The following is an 18,345-nucleotide window of genomic DNA, read 5'->3' as shown; positions in this document are numbered from 1 at the left end:
AGAAATCAAGAGGAACATAATTATAGATCCTATGGACATTGAAAGACTAATAAGGGAATATTCCAAACAACTATGCCTTCAAATATGATAACCTAGATGAAAAAGACCAATGCCTTGAAAGACAAAATCTACCAGAACTCAAAGAAATAGATAATTTAAATAGGCCTCTATCTATTAAAGAAATTGAGTCAATAATCAAGGATCTTCCAAAACAGAAACCTTGAGGCCCAGATAGGATATGATACATACACTTTTGACTTCTACAAAACATTTAAGGATTATACTAATTCACTACAATCTCTTCCAGAGGACAGAAGCAAAGGGAATATTCGCTAACTCATTTGATGAGAGTAGAATAACACTAATACCAAAATCAGAACAAGACACTGCAAGGAAACTGCAAACCAGTATCTCATGAACATAATGTAAAAATCCTCAACAACATATCAGCAAATCAAATCCATCACAGTATAAAAGGATTTATATACTCCAACTAAATGGGATTTACTTCAGTTATGCAAGGATGGCTCAACATTTAAAAATGAATGTAATCTATCACATCAACATATTTAAAAAAAAAAAAAAAGAAAGAAAAAGAAAATGTAATTTTTGTTTTAACAAACCTGGCCCCAAATCCCCAGAATCTTACTAGCAGCCAGTCAGAGAATTGCACATCAAGGGAATATGCTCTGGGCACAAGTAAACTGTGGAGACAGTGGGTGTTAGGGGACACCTCTTCAAAGAATTAGATATAATCCTCAAATCCTGTGATCAGCATAAGCAAGAGAAGGAATGAAATTTGGTTGTTGAATTTGATAATCTACAGTGGCTGAAGAGTCTCCATCTTCTGGCCAAGATGAACAGAGTCAATACCTCCTACGCAATCGTCTTTATTTCATTTGTATTTCTAAACTCTATCTCCTGGCTTCAGGTTTCATTTTGTGGTGTTCTGAATCATTCCTTATCGGTTTGACCTGTGACAGTATATAATTTCCTTATCCAGAGCAAGGCCAACCATGTAGGAATTTTTTTTAATCTAAATACTCATTCATGATAAAAATCTCAGTGAACTAGAAATTGAGAAAAGCTTTCTCAACATGAAGACCATCTACAAAAAGGCTACAGGAAACATCAGAGTGGCAAGAAATTTGAAGTTTTCTGACTAAACTCATGATCAAGGTGAGGATGTCACTTCTCACCATTCTTTATCAACATTGCACTGGACGTCTTTGCTAATGCAATAAGGTGATAAAGACTTAAAATAGCTTTTCTTTGCAGATGACATAACCATTTATGTATAAATTAAAAAAAAAAACAGTGGCAACACAACAAAAAACTACTAGTAGTAAGCAAGTATGGCATGGCTGAAGGATACAAGGTTGATATTCTTAAGTCAACTGTTTCTCTTTATACTAGCAAAGAATAAATGGAACTTGAAATTAAAGACAATACCATTTACGTGCACACTCTCCCCAAATAAAACACTTAGGTATAAATCTAACAAAATACAGACAAGATCTATATGAAGAAAACTAAAACCCTGATAAATGAAATCAAAGAATCAATGGAGAAAAATATCTTCATGGACAGGAAGACAATACTGTCAAGATGTCAATTCTTCCCAAATTGGTCTAGAAATTCAATACAATATCAATCAAATCCCAGCAAATTATTTCATGGATATACTGATTCTGAAGTTTATATGGAGAGGCAAACGACCAGAATAGCTAGCATGTTAGTGAAGGTGAAGAACTAAGTGGAGAAGACTGAGGTCTACTGATATCAAGACCTACTATAAAGTGACAGTGATCAAAAAAGTGTAGTGTTGGTGAAAGAATAGACAAATAGATCACTGGAACAGAATAGGGAACCTGGAAATAGAGCCCCATGGTTATTGGATCTTTGACTAAGGAGCAAAGGCAATGCGATGGAGTAAATATATGCTCTTCAACAAATGATACTGTAACAACTGGACAACAAAAAATGAATCTGGACATGGACCTTACATACTTTATAAAAATTAACTCAAAATTGATCAAAGATATAAATAGAAAATGCAAAACTATACAACTTCTAGAAGACAATATAGGAGAAAACTTAGAGGACTTTGTATGTGGTTATGTCTTTTAAGATAAAACACCCATGACACAATTTATTAAGAAACAACAACTGCTAAGCTAAAACTAGTTAAAATGAGAAACTTCTGCTCTTTAAAATACAATGTCAAAGGAATGAGAAGACAAGCCAAAGACTGGGGGAAAATATGTGCAAAAGATGGGTCTCATAAAGGAAAGCTATCCATAATATACAAAACAAAATCTTAAAACTCAATAAGAAAACAACTCCCTTAAAAAAAATGGGTTAAAGACCTTAACACACACCTCACCAATGAAGATGTACAGACAAATAAGCATATGGAAAGATACTCTACATCACTGGTCATCAGAGAAATGCAAACTAAAAGATCTGCTACTACATACCTATTAGAATGGCCAAAACTGGAACACCAAGAAAAGCATTTCCTAACAAGGATATGGTGCAATAAGAACTCACATTCATTGCTAGTGGGAATACAAAATGATACAGACACTTTGGAAGACTGTTTGGCACTTTCTTAAAGAACTAAGCATACTCTTTTCATACAACTCAGCAACCACACTACTTGGCACTTACTCAAAGGAGTTGAAAACCTATGTCCACACAAAAAAACTCCACATGGATATTTCTAATAGCTTTATTTATGATTGCCAAAACTTGGTACAACTAAGATGTCCTTCTGTAGGTGAATGAATAAATAAGCTGTGGTATATCCAGACAATGGAACATTATTCAGCACTAAAAAGAAATGGCAGGGAGCCTGTCAGCTGGTTAAGTGTCTGACTCTGGATTTAGGTTCAGGTCATGATACCACAGTTTATGAGTTTGAGCCCTGAATCTTCAGGCTCTGCACTGATAGCATGGAGTTGGCTTTGGATCCTCTCTCTCTCCTTTCTCTCTGACCCTCCTGTTTGCATGTGCATGTACTCTCTCTGTGCTGCTAGCTCAGAGCCTGAAGCCTGCTTCAGATTCTCTGTACCTCTCTCTCTGCCCTTCCCCCACTCACATTTTTCTCTTTCTTCAAATAAGTAAACATTAAAAATTTTAAAAGTAAACCTCTAAAAAATCCTATACATAATTTATATATGTTTTATATTTATGATCTATATATATTTATATATTTTTACATTAATATAATATAATATAATATAATATAATATAATATAATATAATATAATATAATATAATATAAATTTTTATGATATTATATAAGAAATGACCTATCCAGTCTTAAAAAGACATGGAAGAAACTTTGACCTAGGAATATATAGGTCAAAGAAGCCAATCTGCAAAGGCAACATTCTGTATAATGCCAACTATAGGACATTCTGGACAATTTTAATAGTTCATCATTTGTATAGTTTTCCAAGAAGACCATGTCAAAATACCACAGACTTGGTGTTTTAAATACGGAAATTTATTTTCTCACAGCTCTAGAGAATGGACATCTAAGATCAAAGTGTCAGCAGCTTTGGTTTCCTTTGAGACCTTCCTGTTTGGCTTGCAAATAGCTACTTCTAAACTTGTTCTCAAAGTCTTTCCTCTCTGCATAGATATTCTTGGTTTTTCTCAGTGTTCTGTTCTCTTTTCTTTATAAGGACACCCATCATATTGGATGAGGGCCCACCCTCATGACCTCACTTTAAATCAGTCACCTCTTTCAAGACCATTTCCAAATACATTACTATTCTAAGATATTGGGGGTCAGGACTTCCACATATGAAATTTGAGAGGGACTGAATCAGTTCCCAACTCCATGTTAAAAATTTTAAAAAGCACCACATCATCACCTCAAGAGATATACACACATATACATAAATGTGTCAGAATTCAAATTCTAGTCCTCATAAAACCTCTCAGCAAAGTTAGAAGAATTTCCTTAACCTATAAGGCTTTTATTATATTTAATCTTGAAAACCTGATTATTTCTCCCTTAGGTAAGGAACATGAAGCAGCATGCTTACTCTTTTTAATTCCATCTATCATTGCACTAGAAGCTCTAGTTACAACACTGAAGGAAGAAAAAATAATAAAATATATCCAAGTTGGAAACTGTTTTTATTCACAAATGACATGATTATCTATGTAGTAAACTCCTTGAAATCTATAAAAAAAGTTACTAGAGTGAATTTTACAAGGTTGCTGGATGCAAGATCAATATGTAAAAGTCACTTATAAAATTTTGGGGTGTCTGGTTGGCTTAGCTGGTTAAGCATCCAACTCTTGATTTTGGCTCAGGCCATGATCTCACAGTTTGTGAGTTCAAGCCCCTCAGAGGGCTCTATGCTGACGACTCAGAGTCTGCTTGGGATTCTCTCTTTCCTTCTCTCTCTGCCCCTCCCTCATGCACTCTACCTTTCTCTCAAATAAATGAACTTAAAACAAAAAAGGAATAAAATCTTGCATTTACAACATTCCAGTTGTAGCTAGGATATTATGCTAAGCAAAGTAAGTCAGAGAGAGAGACAAATACCATAGGATTTCACTCATACGTGGAATTTAGGAAACAAAACAGATGAACATAGCTGGGGGGCAGGGAGAGGAAAGGGGCAAACCAGAAAACAGACCCTTAGCTATAGAGAACAAACTGAGGCTTGCTGGTAGGGAGGTAGCTAGGGGGGTGGGTTAAAGGGGTGATGGGTACTTAGGAGGGCACTTGTGATGAGCACCGGGTGTTGTATGGAAATGATGAAATCACTAAATCCTACATCTGTAGAAACACTTATTAGCGCATTATAAATAGGAAACAAAAAAAAAATTACATAAGACTATACCGTAAACTATAAAACATTGATAAGAGTAATTAAAGAAGACCTAAATAGAAATACACAGTCAGGAGTCTGAACATTCAATATTTTCACAATATCTAATCTCTGCAAATTAACAATTAGATTAAATGTAAGCCTGTTTAATATCCATACAATCATTTTAAAAAGTTGGCAGTTATTCTAAAGTTCATAAAGAAATCCAATGACCTAGAATGATTAAAAAACTTTGAAATTGAGAAAATTTGATTTTTCTACCTGATTTCAAGATTTATTGTAATGCTACAATGGTCAGTAGAGTAATATAAAGGTAAACACATAGAATGATGAAACAGAATTGGGTGTCCAGAAATAGTCCCACACATATAGAAAATTGATGCTTTGAAAGGTACAAAGACAATTCAGAGGAGAAATAGCAGACTTCAAATAATGCTGGAACATTTGTCTAGTCATACACAAAAAAAGTAAACTTCTATCCATCCTTTACAACATGTATAAGAATTAACTCAAAATATCCTAGACCTAAATATAAAACTGAAACTGTATTATTTCTATAGAACATGTTTCAATCTGAAGAGCATTTTAAGAAAACTTTTATGACACCAGTTTTTACTCAGATTTCTTTTAGTAATGACTTCAAAACCGTATTTATTTTTTAAAAAATCACTAAATTGGACCTCATCGGATTAAAACTTCTGCTATTTAAAAGATATTGTTAAAACTATTAACAATAAGCCACACATTGGGAGAAAACATTTGTAAAGCACATATCCAAAGTCCTCCTATTCAAAATATATAAAGTATACTCCAATATTAGTAAGAAAACAATCCAATAAAAAATATAGCCAAAAGATCTGACCAGTACATTTTTTGTAGTAAAATTGCTACAAAAGATTGACCGATGGCAAATAAATATTGGAAGACAAGCTCAATAGCATTAGTCATTGAGAAATGAAAAATTAATTCATAATGTGATGCTACTAGAGACCTATTGGAATGGCTAAAATTTAAAAAGACTGACTATATCAATCGGTAGGTAGGATGTGGAGGAATTTGAATTCTTGTATAAAGTGGCAGGAATTTAAAGGAGTGCAACCATTTCAGAAACGTATTTGTATTTGACAAGGGGCCCCCGGGTGGCTCAGTTAAGCCTCCTACGTGGGCTCAGAGTATGATCTCACAGTTCCTTAGTTCAAACACTGTGTTGAACTAAGTCTTCAGATTCTGTGTCTCCCTCTGTCTCTGCTCCTCTGATAGCTCATGCTCGCTTGCACTCTCTCTCTCTCAAAAATAAACATTAATTTTTTTTAAATGTGTTTAGTAGGATCTTAAAAATTATATTCTTACCTATTATAGGATCCAGACAGTCCACTCCTAAGTATTACTCAATGGAAATGAAGGCGTATGTTCATACAGAAACTTGAACATGAACGTTCACAGCAGCTTTATTTGTAAAAATCTGGGAAAAAAAGATCAGATGTCCTTCATTAAGTAAATAAATACACAAAATTTGATAAATCCATATAATGTATTACTATTCAATTTTCTAAGCAGTAATAGGCTGTTAATATGTGCTGTAAATGGGGAAGATTTTAAATAATTTCGTTAAAGAGACCAGACAGTATACCTTTTTCCCTTTTTTTTTTTTGAGCAATAAAAAAGAACTTATTTTGATTATTGTCTCTGACCTTAAAAAGGAAAAGAAACTTTAAATATTTTCCCATTACTAATAAGTAAACTAAAACCTGCCAACACTATAAAAATACTTGCACAATGTTAACGTTAAATATTAATGCTATTAAGAGTACACATTTTTTATTCCATTTATAAAACCTTCCAAGATAGACTGATAAAAATCTTATCAGTGCCTGCCTGGAGGGGTTCTATGCTATAGCCTGAGGCATTCCCAATACCCAGGAAGGAACAGAAGAGGCTGGGAGAAAATTGCTACTGGCTGAAAACTTCAAGAGTCAGACTAGGGTTAATTTTTACTTTCTTGTCCATCACCACAGCACAAGGACAGAACAGCTTTCCCTACTGTTCAAATGGTCACTGCTTCCATGGCCTTCACACCTTATCTGACCACAAAGAATTTGGTCAACTATAATCCAAATAAGCAATAAAACAAAACAAGGTTGAGGATTTGAGGACATGGTAATGCCAACAGGAGACTTACTGGGTTGGAACGGTGTATGATTATCACGACTATGCTTTTTCAATCCCAGAACAAAAATGATAGGTAAGAAAATTCAGAATATATTTAGAGATCATTTAAATATCTTTAAGAGAAGAGCCCTGGCCAAAAAAAGAGAAATAAGACAATCACTGAATTCAACCATGAAGTGTATTTTGTTTTAAAATGATTAAAAACAACAGGAACAACATGTAAAAGTTGGGGAAAGTGGCAAAGCGGAATAGATAAAAGAATAGAAGAATATTGTTGAAATTGGGTGCTAAATATTCCTTTAAAAAAATGTATGTATGTTAGGGACACCTGGGGGGCTCAGTGACTTCAGCTCACATCATGATCTCACTGCTCCTAAGTTCGAGCCCTGCATCAGGCTCTGTGCTGGCAGCTCAGAGCCTGCAATCTACTTAAGATTCTGTGTCACCCTCTTCCTCTGCCCCTCTCCCACTCACACCTCTGTCTCTCTCAAAAAATAAGCAAACATTAAAGAAATGTATTTACATTAAACATTTTAAAAATGAACTGGCAATTAAGACTTAGGTGAAGGAATTTGTTATGATTTGGGAATGAAATTTTAGATGAATCAGTAAGAAATAATGATGCAAATTGAACTCAGGAAGTACTTTAGAAGTCAATCATTTTTGAAAATATATTCTTGAAATGCCAATGCTTACATATAAGTAGTGAGAGTAACTGAAAAAATGTATTTTTGAGGCCCAATAAATGTATCACACTATTAGGCCAGTTAGCTGATTAACAAGCCCTCCTTTGTTTAGGGTGACAATCTCTGCTCCTCTGAAATGATCAAGCTGTTTTCTTGAAGACTTTAGTCCCAGAAAACCCTATTCTCAAATAGTAAGATAACAAAATAAATCATGCTCATGGTGTCAGCAACTTTGTGTTCAAGAGGAATTTGTCTAAATTTGTTGTACAACATATTAGTTACTTAGTAAATTTAGAGGATCCATGAGGTTTCAGATTTTAATGTGAAATGTGGAATTCTGTATTTCTTTTAAGATTTGAACTTGAAATTAGAATTTATTGCATTAGTCTGTAGACCATTTGGACAGTTTAAACTTTAAGTTCACTATAAATTGAATATATTAGACTTAAGAAATGTTTTATCACTACAAAAGTTTTCTTAGCACGTCATACAAAACTGAACCGTTTGAAAGAAAATTGAATATATTAAGTTTAAAGTTTGAACTATGAGGAAATTCAAGTAGTTAATTAAGAAATATTGTCTATGGGGCGCCTGGGTGGCTCAGTTGGTTAAGCGTCTGATTTCGGCTCAGGTCATGATCTTGCGGTTTGTGGGTTCCAGCCCTGCATCGGGCTCTGTGCTGACAGCCTGGAGCCTGTTTCAGATTCTATGTCTCCCTCTCCCTCTTCCTCTGACCCTCCCCTGTTCATGCTCTCTCTCTCTCTGTCTCAAAAATAAATAAATGTTAAAAAAAAAAATTTAAAAAAACAAAGAAAAAAAAAAGAATTATTGTCTAAGGGGGGGGGACACCTGGGTCGATCAGTTGGTTGAGGGCATGATCTCACGGTTCCTGAGTTCAAGCCCCAAGTCAGGCTCTCTGCTGTCAGTACAGAGCTGGCTTTAGATTCCCTGTCTCCCTCTCTTTCTGCCCTCCCCCACTCACTCCTTCTCTCTCTCAAAAATAAACATAGAGTTACTTTTGTTTAATTTTTCAAATGTTTTATTATTTATTTTTGAGAGAGAGAGAGAGCGCATGTGAGCAGGCATGAGCAGGGGAGGGGCAGAGAGAGAAGGAGACACAGAATCCAAAGCAGGCTCCCAGCTCTGAGCTGTCAGCACAGAGACTGAGGCAGGGGTTAAACTCACCAACATGAGATCTTGACCTCAGCCGCAGTCACTTAACTAACTGAGCCACGCAGGTGCCCCTAAAAAAAAAAAAAAAAAAAAAAAAGATTATCTAAAGTGACTTAATCTAATTAACTTGAGTTCCTCTGGCCTAAAGAATATCATTTATTCAATATAAGATCTTTGTATGTTCCACATGTTAAGAATAAATGTACATTAAATCTTGTTTAAAAATAATAATCCGAGGGAAGCCTGGGTCAGTCAGTTAAGCATCCAACTCTTGATTTGGGCTCAGGTCATTTTATCACAGTTTGTGAGATCAAGTCCCACTGTCGAGCTATGCATTGATTCTGTAGAGCCTGCTCTACAGGATTCTCCCTCTCTCTCTCTCTTTCTCCCCCTCAACATAAATAAATTTTTAAAAACATAATAATCGCATAATAATTTGCTTAACTTGAGATAAGCAAATATGGATAAAACAAAATATACTTTTCTTCATTAGATTTATAAATATAATGGCAATTTATAAGCTTAAATACTTAAAAGAAAAATTCTTGAGTTGTTTTAATAAATATTTAAAACTTGAGTAACTTTAATTCTGATCTGTACAGAAAATTAACCTAAAATTTCAAAAATCTCACAATAAAATGACCACTATATGAAAACAATACATCTCCAAAGGGGAAAAAAATATTTTTTAAAAGAAATCCACAACAAACAGCAGGAGACTAAACTTAATTTCTATATCAAGAAATGCTTTGTAAAACCAGGGGAGGGGGGAAACTCTGTAGAAGGGAAATGATAAAAGGTCAATATAGGGCAGAAAATGTGTGGAATTAGGGAAGTGGGTAAATAGGAGACATTATTAGAAGGAAAATCAATAGCCTACCTTATGAATTAGGTTGAAGGAGTAGGAAAAGTCTAATTTAGTTTCCGTGATATTGAGCTTGGGGTTGATGTGTTCATTGCTCAGAGAAAATACCAGAGCTAGAGATATAAAATGAGAGTTATTTGGATATGCGTGTTTACCCAAGAAAAAGAACCTACCTAGGAGAAATTGTATAGATTGAGAAGAAAGTTCAAGGCCCAGTCTCAAAGAATCCAAACATTAATGTTTGAGAAAATGAAGTTGTGATAGTAAAGAAGACAGAGTTTGACCAGGATAGTAAGAGGAAAAGCAGGAAAATTTTGTAAAGGAATCCAATAGAAGCCAGAGTTTTGCTACATATATTCCTCAGAAGTCAAGCAAACAAACAACTATTATGAAATGCTAAATACAGTATCATAAAAGTACTGCTCATTGGTAACCTTAATGAGACTATAAGTCGGGTTGAAATCATATCAGGGGGTGTCAGGAAAGTTAATGAAAGAATAAATTTACCTATAATGGAAAGAATACAGGTTAGGCAAAAGGAGGACAATATCTGCTTAATATTGTGTTTGGTATTTTTTTTCAATGTTTATTTATTTATTGAGAGAGAGAGAGAGTGAGCACAAGCTCAAGAACATGAACAGGAGAGGGGTAGAAAGAAAGGGAAAGAGAGAGTCCCAAGCAGACTGCAGGACCTGACCACAGGACCTTGAGATCATAACCTGGGCTGTTATCAAGAGTCAAACGCTTAACCGAGCCACCAGGCACCCTGGTATTTTTAAGATAGGAGATACTCTTATGTAAGGGAAATGGAGGTATTGGTTATAAGAACAAAAGTAATTGAATTTTCATTTTTTGAGGTGGCAATAAGAACTTTAATCTGTAGAGTTTAAAGCAATCACCTGAAGTATTTGGAGGAACACCTCCTGTATTGCACCAGAGAATAAACTGTAGACATTCGAAGATTGAAAGAAGGCATTCTCAACTTGAAACTTCCGCATGCAGAAGACTCAGTAGAAAAAGTTTAGGTATATATTTTTTAAGTTTATGTATTTTGACAGAGAGAGAGAGGGAGAGAGAGAGAGAGAGCGAACACACAAGTGGGGGGTGGATCAGAGAGAGAATCCCAAGCAGAACCCAATGCAGGGCTCAAACCTACGAACTGTGAGATCATGACCTGAGCCCAAATCAAGAGTCAGAAGCTTATTCGACTGAGCCACCCAGGCACCTCAACTTTAGGTATTTATAAGAAATGCAAACATTTACAAGTCATTGTTTTGCAAATTAGGGCATTAATTTTGAACATAGAATTTTAGCAGTATGCACTATAGAATAAAGTGTCAGGGCTCCTGGGCAGCTCAGGTTATGATCTGGAGATTCTTGAGTTGGACCTCCACATCAGGCTCTGTGCTGACAGCTCAAAGTCTGGAGCCTGCTTCCATTCTGTGTTTTCTTTTCTCTGTGCCCCCTCCCCCAACCCACTCACCCTCACTTGCGCGCACACACACGCGCGCTCTCTCTCTCTCTCTCTCTCTCTCTCTCTCTCTCAGAAATAAACATTAAAAAAAAGAGTATCAAATTATCTCAGTCATATTTGTTGCATTTATCATGTTTGAGAAATGGCCTTTATTTATGACTATGTATAACAAAGCACAAAAATAAACTTATGGATTCTTTCACAGTGTTTTGCTATGCAGGGCAACACAATTTAGGTTGTGAATGAATGAATATACTACATACTTTTTCCTGGATAAGAAATGAAGAAAGGATTGACAGAAAGAAGAATTCATGAACTGGGCATCCTTATGAGAAGTAAATATATATTTATGATTTTCCTTTTAATTAAAGAAGTCAAAAAAATTTTTTTCCAAGAAACACATGTGTTTGAATTAGCAATTTTGGAAACTAGAATCTCAGCAGGGGGATCAAAACTTTCTGTTGCTGAAGAAGCAACATAAAAATGCTGTTCATAAATCAGGAGGTTGAGAAACAGTGGGGCAAAATTATTAGAAGTTATCCATATAGCATAAGAAGCCATTCAAAGAACTGGCCAATGTCTTTTGTGGAAAAAAGGCAGTTCTAAGAATTTAACAGATGTTAGTTCTTAGGAATGAAGCACAGATTGATGGGAAAGAGAATCTAAACAATGACAGGATTCACAAAGCTTTGTGTTTTCTTGGATGGTAGTACTTGTTGATCATTTTTTCTAGAAAATGGCGAAAAATTGAGCTAGAAGCAATAATGAAAAGCCACATGGGGGGGGCGCTAAAAAGGAAATGGTGTCTTTATGGAAGAAACAGGTTTTCAGTCTTGAAAGAAGGAATAAGAATTCCTTCATGAGGGGGTGAGGAACTCTGTGAACATGGAAATAGAAATATTTGGGAGGTAATGGCTGAACAGAGATTATTACTGAGAAATAGGATAGTTGAAGAGATACAGCCCCAGAACTTAAAGTTTTGAACACCAATTTATGAAAAGTGGAAAAGCAACCTGAGGATATGTTTTGAAGAATTTCTTTCAGGTCTATATTAGTTTTCCATTGCTGAGTAACAAATTAACACTAACTTAGTGGCTTAAAACAACACCCATTTACTAACTCACATTTCTGCAGGTCAGAAGTCCAAGTGGATTTCACTGTTCTCTGCTTAGGATCTCATAAAACCAAATTCAGGGTCTCAGCCAGCCTGGGATCTTATCTGGAGTATCTGGAGAAACATTTGCTTCTAAACTCTTTCCAGTCATCGGTAGAAGCCAGTTCCTTGGTGTTGTAAGACTGAAGGTCCTTTTTTAGCTCTCACTCAAGCTATGTTCTCAGCTTCTAAAGGCTATCGGCCCAAGTTCCTTTTTATAGAGTTTCCTCCATCTACAAAGCCAACATCAGCATGTTAAATGATTCTTGTAGTTTGACTTTTTTCCTTCTGTTACCAGATGGAGATGTTTCCCTGCTTTTAAGTCACGTGATTAGATAAGGCCTACCAGATAGACTAATTTTCTTAAAGTCACCTGTGCCATATAATGTAACATAATCACCAAGGTGATACTTCATCATATTCTGTTTCTAGAGATCAGAGTGGGATATCCTTGGGGGATGTTTTACAAGAATGCTTACCATAAAATCTTTGAGGAAGGTAGGCATTGGGCTTGGAAGCTGAACTTGGAAGATAACTCATCAACATCAACAGTCTTAACCAGGAGTGAATATTAGAACCAATCATTACTTAGGCTTGGGCTCTTCCCCAGAAGAATCAAATTAGAATTTCTGAGCATGAGATCTAGGGGTCAGTGCAAAGCTTCCTAATCACCCTAATTGTGAAAGTGGCCTCAGTAGTTGCAAGTTAACTTAGTACAATATATATGGCGGCAACACCAGAATCAGTTTGAGCTAACACAAGCCAGATATTTTAAATCTTATTTGACTCTAATTAATGCTTTCCTGGTGTCTCTAATTTCAAAGATTCTGAGAGTTCTAATTAAGTTGAATATTTGTGTGCACATTATGGCCCACATGTGAACAATGCACTTTGCACAGAGGAATTAATCTACAGATGGACAAGTAGGTCTTGCCAAATTTGGAGAATCATTTAAAAACATTCAAAACCTGCTGAAGCATTAAATCACTTTCAAGGGTGGCTTATGCAGTAAAAGTATCAGATCTCTGAGTGAGACCATGGATTCACGAAAGATATCTATAAATCATGGTAAGGGTTAGAAATATTATTCGATATTTTAGAAAGGCATATATAAGCCTTTGTAAAATTGGAAGCCTTTCTAATTTAATTTTTTTCTGGAATTATGTTCACATCAGCCAGAACTTATTATTGTAATAACTCTTAATATTTTCAAATTATTCCCCAAATTTGAGTTAAGTCCATCTGATCACTTATAGATAATGCATTTATTTTAAAATGACTGATTTCTAGGGAAATTTCTTAAACCCATCACTACAATGGCTATAACATCAAAAAATTAATAAATATATTGAATATATTGAGAATATTTGCATTCTGATTATATTTTATTTTGGAGGTTTGCTGCATATGAAAAATAGATAGCTGGCCTGTCTGAATTTTGCAATATTATTCTAAACTTCTGAAAAATTAAAAGGCAATTATTGTCCTCAAGGATTTCACAATCTAATGTGGGAGGCAGAAATACAAATGAGCAATAATAGTGAAAACAGTGAGTGCTCTTCGTCAAAAGTTTCATAAGCATTAACTAAATCCTTACACTCACTAGGCCATTAGTACATGTTGTTGTTGTTGTTGTTGTTTTAATTTCATTTTGCAGACTAGAATATAAAGTCCAGAGAGTTTCAATAACTTGGCTTAGATCACACAACATTTTAGTCACTGTGGAGCTAAGGTTTCACTTCAGGCAGTTAGGTTGTAGAAGGAAATACTCTTAGCCACTTTGCTCCATAGACTTTTCCAGGGCTAGAACTGGCTCTAACAAAACTGTAGGGTAGAACAAAATGTCTTCAGCCCACATGCAAAATAGAATTATTCATTTTTATTTGAGAGCTGACATTTGAATTGAAGGTAGAATTTCACCTGGTATAAAAATTAAGGAGGCAGAGCGTTCAAGACATTGGCAAGATCATGAATTGAAGTTTTAATGAGTAGTTTGAAACACTGAGATTATGTTACTATCTTTCAGAAATCTCAAACTGGTGTTCATTATCTGCTACCTTCATTATTTCATCTCTTACCTATTCTTAAAATATTTTAATTTTCCTTTTAACCATCCCATAGAAATATCTTCTCTACCTCATTTTTCTCTATGGAAGATATTAAGTAAAAGGATATAAAATTTTGTTGTCAAATTATTTTACACAAAATTGTATATATTTGCATATCTACCATAAGCATACAAGGAAACCAAACATAAGCATTTTTTAAAAATATTCATTATGTAGAGTTACTAATTGGTATCTCATTTTGATGACTTTTCTTGGAAAGGAAGTTTCTCAGTGTAATAAAGGGCCTCCACATAAACTATAACTAACATCCCAAAGGTGAAATATTGAACACTTTCCCATAATGATTGGAAACAAAAAGTATGTTAACTTTTCCCAATTCTATTCGAAATCTTACTGGAGTACTCAGTCAGTATAATAAGGAAAAAATTATAAACCTTCAAAAGTGGGAAGTAAAATTATCTTTACTCACAACTGATGTAAATGTTTACATACATTATCCTGAAGAATCCCGGGATATGTAAAAAGTAGAACTAATTAGGGACTCCAAGCTGGCTCAGTGGGTAGAGCACGCGACTTGATCTCAGGGTCTGAGTTTGAGTCTCCTGCGGAGTGTAAAGATTACTTTAAGAAATGTTTTGTAAGTTTATTTATTTTGAGAGAGAGATAGCGGGGGTGGGGGGGGGAAGAGAGAGGGAGAAAGAGAACCCCAATCTGCACTGACAGCACAGAGACCAACCTAGGGCTCCATCTCAAGAACCATGATCTCATGACCTGAGCCAAAATCAAGAATCAGATGATTACCTGACTGAGCCTACCTAAGCTTCCCCCCCCCCAAAAAAAATTGTTTAAAGTAGAACTAAGTAGTAAGTTTATCAAAGTCTTATGATAAAAGGCCAATATACAAACATCAATTTTATCTATTGCATTTTTACATAAAACTGGCAGATATGATGATAATATTAGAAATAAAAAATTCACACTATTATCCAAAAACCATAAAATACTTAGTGTGGTGGGTTTATTTGTGCTCCCCGCCCCCCCAGATATGCCCATGTTCTAATCCCCAGAGCATGTGAATGTTACATTCTTTTGTAAAAGGGGTGTTAGCAGTCGTGAGTGAATAAAGGATCTCTGAATAAGATTATCCTGTATTACCCAGATGACCTAAACCCAATGATAAATGTATTAGAGAAGCACAGAGAAAAAGGCAATGTGGAAAGGAAAGCAGAGATCTGAGTGATGCCATAAGCCAAAGAATATTGACAGCCCACAGAGGCTGGAAGAGGCAAGGAGGAGAGTCTCCCTAGGGCCGCTGGAGAGAGTGCTGGCCTGCAGACCTTTTGATTTTAGACTTCTGGCCTCCAGAGCTATGCAATAAAAATTTCTCTTACTTTAAGACACCAAGTTTATAGTCATTTGTTACTACAGCTCCAAGAAACCAATATGCTTAGCAATAAATTGAATAAAAGCGTTGCAAAATTTACATTGAAAACTAGAAAATATTGTTGAGGGAAATTAAAGAAAAACTAAATAGTTTGAGTGAAATCTCATACTAAAATATTCATTATCATTGTCCACAACCATCACAAATTTAAAGATTCAATCAACTCAAAAATCCCTAAAGCCTGTTTTTCTCTCCAAATTTACAAGTTTATTTTATAATATATATGAAAATTGATACAGAATTTTCTGTCATCTTTCCCATCTCCCCATAGCACTTTGAAGATGTCATCTCACTGCCTTCTGGCCTTCAAGTTTTCTAACACGATATTGACTGCTATTCTCATTGACGATACCCTGATGAGTTGCTTTTATCTTGCTGCTTTTTCAAGCTTCTCTCTGTCTTTCAACAGTTTGATTATAGTGTACCTCAGTGTGATCCTCTTTAGATTTAACCTTCCTAGAGTTTCTGGACCTTTTGTATTTATACATCCATATCTTTCCTTACATTTGGGAAATTTTTAGTCATCAATTCCTCAAAGAATCTCGCTATCTCTGTCTTCTCTTTCTGGGACTTCCATAATGGGTATATTATTCCAATTAATATACTGTAAAGCCCTTAGGTTCACTTTTCTTGATTGTTTTTTTTTCCTTTCTGTTCCACAGAGTCAAGAATTTTAAATATCCTTTCTGCAATTTTACTGATTCTGAATCTGTTGTTGAGCACCTTAGTGATTTTTTTTCAGTTATTATATTTTTCATCTCTTGAATTTCTGTTGAGTTCCTTTTTATAATTTCTTTGTTGAAATTCAGATTTTGTGCATATACCATGTTTTGATTTCCTTAAGTTCTTCGTGTTTTCCTTTAGCTACTTGAGCACATTTAAGGCAGTTGTTTTAAAGTCTGTGGTTAGTTCAATGTCTGTATGTCTTCAGGGACAGATTCTAGAGTTTTAATTTGTTCTTTTTTTAAAAAAATGCTTATATATTTTGAGAGAGAGAGAGAGTGTGTGTGAGTGGGAAGGCAGAGTAGAGAGAGGAGAGAATCCCAAGTAGACTCCACACTGTCAGTGCAGAGCCTGATGCAGGGCTCAAACTCATGAACAGAACCATGACATTAGGACCTGAGCTGAAATCAAGAGTCAAATGCTTAGCCAGCTGAACCACTCAGATGCCCCTTATTTTATTCTTTTGAAGGATCACATTTCCTGGGGCTTTTGTAATTTGTTGTTAATAAAAATTGGGCACTTGAACAAAAAGCCACTTTTCCTAGTCTTTGTATACTGGCTTTGCGTTGAGCAAAGACTCTATAAAGAATACCTCTAGGTATTCTTCGATCCTTAGGATAAACTGAGATGAAGGCTTAAGGTCTCATCAGGTCTTTCTGAGTATGCATCTTGTCTGGGCGTGTGTGTGTGCGCGCGTGTGTGTGTGTGCGTTTAAGTCTCCATATACAGAGCTACATTTGAATGTCTTACTTTCATAAAGCATTTTTCCACAGCTTCTCCTCAGCAACTTAGATGTATTGTATGTCTCCACCTGTAATTCTTTTATCCCAGTCTGTGGATCTTTATCTCCCCACAGTTCTCACAAGCAGTACCCACTGCTTCTCTCTGCCTGATATACAGATTACATCACTTCCCCCAACCCCTTAGGCTGAACTCTAAGTTAAATGAAAGAGAGCCCAGTCCTTCAGGAAGTCCCCAGACAGACAAGAATATTACAAATCATGTCTTCCCTAGCCCTTCCCATTCAAAACAGGGTATGGGAAATGAAGCTGTTGCGTCCTATATAACAAGATGGCACCTGGTGGGAAGGTGGGGCAAGTCAGTGATGACATGAAATTTCCTACTCTTTTCAATCTGGCTTTTTTTGAGTGGGTGTTCATTTGTTTGATGTAGAACTTTGCTTTCCAGAGCTCTTGCAAACTTATTGTAGCCTGTCTTTAGTAGTTTTTGTTTATTTGGTTTTGTTCTTATTCTCTTTATTTGTGTTTTAAATGTTTCTGTGGGGTATGAGGGCTTCGAATTTCCTAATCCACTGTTTTCCTGCTGTAACTCTGGCAATTTGATCTGTGATATTCCATGTTTAACCTAAGATTTCTTGAAGTAATTTCTCAGCAAATGTTGAAAATTACTTTAATGAATTGTAATCATCATTTATTTCAAATATATGAGGACTTATACCAACATTATCAGAATTTCTTTCAACTCACAGATGAAAAAAAATATGGAGGATCAAATTGTTAAAGCCATGTTTTTCTAACATTAGCTTTCTCTGTTGCTTATGAACTCTATAATACTGGAATTATTCTTTATGCATATTTTATAGGATTGTTGTATTAATGCCATGATTCTTGAAATAAATGGAGTTCAGTGCATAAGATATTGCAATTGTTCAATAATTTTAAATTGCTATTGTTATCTTTATGTGGCTGTATAGTAAAGGATACAGATTT

The 18,345-nt window shown here is 35.2% G+C and overlaps 1 long non-coding RNA gene across 2 annotated transcripts in view; it reads right to left on the bottom strand.

Moving 5' to 3' along the window:
* The window catches only part of LOC123379909, a 129,727-nt gene extending 114,677 nt beyond the window's left edge, over positions 1 to 15,050 (bottom strand). The window contains exons 1-3 of one of the 2 annotated variants that reach the window (XR_006584946.1): positions 14,941 to 15,050; positions 12,351 to 12,612; positions 6,210 to 6,321 (exon numbers count right to left, since the gene is read on the bottom strand). This is a non-coding gene — a long non-coding RNA (uncharacterized LOC123379909). Of the gene's footprint in view, positions 1 to 6,209; positions 6,322 to 12,350; positions 12,661 to 14,940 lie in introns of those variants that run through there. The other variant, XR_006584945.1, reaches the window with a different exon arrangement.
* Between the last annotated feature and the right edge of the window lie 3,295 nt (positions 15,051 to 18,345).

This window comes from Felis catus, chromosome C2 (genome assembly GCF_018350175.1).
Source record: "Felis catus isolate Fca126 chromosome C2, F.catus_Fca126_mat1.0, whole genome shotgun sequence".
Taxonomy (NCBI): Eukaryota; Metazoa; Chordata; class Mammalia; order Carnivora; family Felidae; genus Felis; species Felis catus.
This window is presented reverse-complemented; position numbering and strand designations above follow the sequence as displayed.